General features: G+C 36.1%; 1 pseudogene across 1 annotated transcript; it reads left to right on the forward strand.

Annotated features, from left to right (window-relative positions):
- The first annotated feature begins 1324 nt into the window (after nt 1-1324).
- Nucleotides 1325-3151, forward strand: LOC148926510 (cytochrome P450 71A6-like; annotated as a pseudogene). Its single transcript, XR_016130388.1, has 2 exons — nt 1325-2238; nt 2331-3151. The product of XR_016130388.1 is annotated as a cytochrome P450 71A6-like (transcript).
- Nucleotides 3152-3728: the final 577 nt, after the last annotated feature.

Here is a 3728-nt window from a genome sequence, read left to right on the forward strand (position 1 = left end):
GATTATTCTGTGCAAAAATTTCCGCCATCACAAAAAAAAAAACATATGCAAATTATTTTCTCAAATTTTAAATTCAAAATTTAAAAATATTATAATTTCTATAAAATAATTTTTATCATCCGCCTGCTTTGCTTTTGCGAATTACAATAATATATAGAGAGCGACAATTTTTTTAAAGAGGCTAAAAAAGACGTGGTAAGTTTTTTGGACGGATTGCATTAGTTCTCTATAGGCTTATAGCCTAGGGCCCCGAGCCTAAGTACAGTGATCCAGTTAATTTTGTTGGCCAAATTTATTAATTTTGACATGTTTTTCTGATTTTTTTTTAATTTAAATTTTTTGTATTTACATTAGTTGAATTTTTTACGTTTGCACCGAATTATGATACATAATTATTTTTCACATGATATAACTTTTATATGATAAAATTGATTATTAAATTTGATTAAAATTTTAAATTTTTAAATTAATACTTATGATGATATAATTTTTTTTATAATAAACATATTAAATGTTTTAATTTGGATTGAGACATGGTACATGAACATGAATTATACTCCGTACATAATTATGGGACACTCAATCTCATCCTCACAATCACTCTAACTCAATTCCTAAGACTAAGCCTCCTATCGTCGTGTGATATAAATGCGGTGAAAGGATAGTGTATTGACTTATGACGGGGACTATGTGTTATCTATGTGTTATGAGTAATGACATTGTTTTCAACATGTCATGTTGTAATAGGTCATTATCCTAAATTTATGAAGATATGTTTAAACTCTGTGACTTGGTGCAATCACTAGCAAACCAAATTCTTATTTTATGTTATTTTCCTCGTCCAACTAAAAATGACTTATTATCCTTTTTAATTTATCTTAATCAAGATTACTCATCATGAACACCTATATTTCTACTTTATTTTATCTCTCTTATTTTATTCTCTTCAGTTAACATACAAAATAAAGCTATATAAAATCTCGTGTCGCACAAGGAAGGGATCATATATCTTCTTTGTGATGGAGAGAGTAGTAGAGAGAGTACTTTACTACTCCATCCATCCACAAATAATAATTCTATTTTGCTATTTTAGGATGTTCAAAAAAAATAGTCGTATTTCTAAAATTTGAAAGTTTCTCTCTTATAATTTACCCATTTTTTTTTCCTCTCTACCATACTTTACCTACTTTTTCTTCATATCCCTCTTATTTTACCTACTTTTTTTATCATTTATTGTTTTACCAAATTTTCATTAAAACACAGGCCATCCACGAATGAGACTAATTTTTTCCGGAATAATATAAAAGAACACCCTCGCCAAGATCTGTATCCACAAACAAGAAAATGGTTTCCCTCTCACATTTGTTCGCCGTGCTATTCTCCACTTCCATCTTCCTCTTCATCCTCCAAAAATGGCTCCGCAGTCATTCTCCGGGGTCCGAGAAACGCCTGCCTCCGTCTCCACCAAAGCTCCCGCTAATCGGAAACCTCCACCAGCTGGGCTCACTCCCCCACAGATCCCTCCAGTCACTCTCCCGCCGCTACGGCCCTCTCATGCTGCTCCACTTCGGCAAGGTCCCCATCCTCATCGCCTCCTCGGCCGAGGCTGCACGTGAGATCATGAAAACCCATGACCTAATCTTCTCAAACAGGCCCCAATTGAGCATCCCGGGAAGGCTGTTCTACAACAACCGGAACGTGGCGTACGCACCGTATGGAGAGTACTGGCGGCAGATTCGCAGCATATGCGTGCTTCATCTTCTGAGCAACAAAAGGGTTCAGTCCTATCGCGGCGTGAGGGAGGAAGAGACTTCCCTCATGGTAGACAACATCAGGAAATTGGGTGCGTCTTCAAAGCCTGTGAACTTGAGCGACCTCATGACGTCTCTGACGAATGATGTGATTTGTAGGGTGGCGTTGGGGAAGAAGTATGGCGTTGGGAGTGATTTCAAGGAGTGGCTTACGGAGATAGCGGCGCTGGTCGGGGTTGTACCTTTGTGGGAGTACATTCCATGGCTGAGTTGGACTAGAAGGTTTAATGGTGTGGATGAGAGGGTTGTGAGAGTGGTTAAGAAGATTAATAAGTTTTTTGAGGTTGTGATTGATGAACATAGGGTTAGGGAGAGGAGAGAGGGAGATGGTGGTGTGTTGGATTTTGTGGACATATTGCTTGATTTTCAGAGAGAGAATGCAAGTCGCTCACCTATTGAAGATGACACTATCAAAGCTATAATCATGGTATGACTTAGATCTTTCTTTCACACTGTATATATATATATATATATATATATATATATATATATATATATATATATATATATATATGACAGGATATGTTTGGTGCTGGAACTAGTACAACACTTAAAGCTATTGAGTGGACAATGGCAGAGATGATAAGAAACCCGAAAACCATGAAAAGATTGCAAAATGAAGTGAGAGAAGTAGCCGGAAGCAAGGACGAAATCAGCGAGCAAGACTTGGAGAAAATGCCTTATCTGAAAGCAAGCAGTGATGAAAGAGAGTCTAAGGCTGCATACACCGGTCCCATTGCTAGTCCCTCGTGAATCAACTCAAGACACAAATGTATTAGGTTACGACATCGCATCTGGTACACGTGTGATCATTAATGCTTGGGCGATTTCTAGGGACCCGTCACTGTGGGAAAATCCAGAAGAATTTCGTCCGGATAGGTTTCTTGATACGAGCATAAACTTTAGAGGTGTGCATTTTGAGTTTACTCCGTTTGGGGCAGGCCGGAGGGGCTGCCCTGGTGTTACGTTTGCGGTAGCTGTGGACGAGCTAGCGTTAGCCAAGTTGGTGCACAAATTCGATTTTGGATTACCTAATGGGGTAAACATGAAGGAGTTAGATATGAGTGAATCTCGAGGAATGGCAACCCATAAAAAGTGTCCTTTGCTTGTTGTAGCTACTACACATGATTGTTAGGCCATTCTAGTGTTTTAAAAAATAAGACAGGTGTTCAACTACGAATCAACATTCGATCCAATTTGAACATAAAATCCAGCTTAATGCATTTATGTAGTATTTTTGAATTAATGTGTTGCTTTGTGTTCAATATTATTGTAATTTTGTGTTTAAACATTTTGACTCACTTTTATTTTAACAATGAAGGCTAACTTCAACAGGTCTATTTAGTACTCCCTCCGTTTCAAGGAAGATGATCCCTTCTTTGAGTGATATGGATTTTATGTAGTTTTATTTTGTTGTTAAGGCGAGCATAAAATATGAGAGATAGAAAATAAAGTAGAGATAAGGATGTTTCTATTTTTAGTAATGGATCTTCTTAGTTGTGACAAATCAAAAAGGAAAGTGGGTTCGGTGGAATGGAGGGAGTAATTTTAAATATGTGATGTTTTTTTTCATTATGTAGTTTTTCATTTCAATTTAAAATTATTAATTTTAGATTGGTCCATGGTAAATTAAACATCAATTATGGAACAGTGAATCTCATTCATATAAAATAAAGCCTAACCCTATTTCTTAAAATGTCAAAATAGTTTCAGTGGACTTTGTAATCAAATTATTACTTCTATTGATGATTTTTTGAATTTAGTCTTATTGTAGGCCGCCATAGCTATACAATTATTTAATTAGCTCATTCTTGTATTAATATTTTCATGTCTAGTCAGAGACCACAAACCAAATACAGACAATTAAATTGGGCCTATCAAAAATTATATTGGTCTTCAAAATGAAGCCCATCAAGA

The sequence above is a fragment of the Salvia hispanica genome, chromosome 5 (assembly GCF_029641045.1).
Source record: "Salvia hispanica isolate PSC_SH4W2 chromosome 5, Shi_PSC_v1, whole genome shotgun sequence".
Lineage (NCBI taxonomy): Eukaryota > Viridiplantae > Streptophyta > Magnoliopsida > Lamiales > Lamiaceae > Salvia > Salvia hispanica.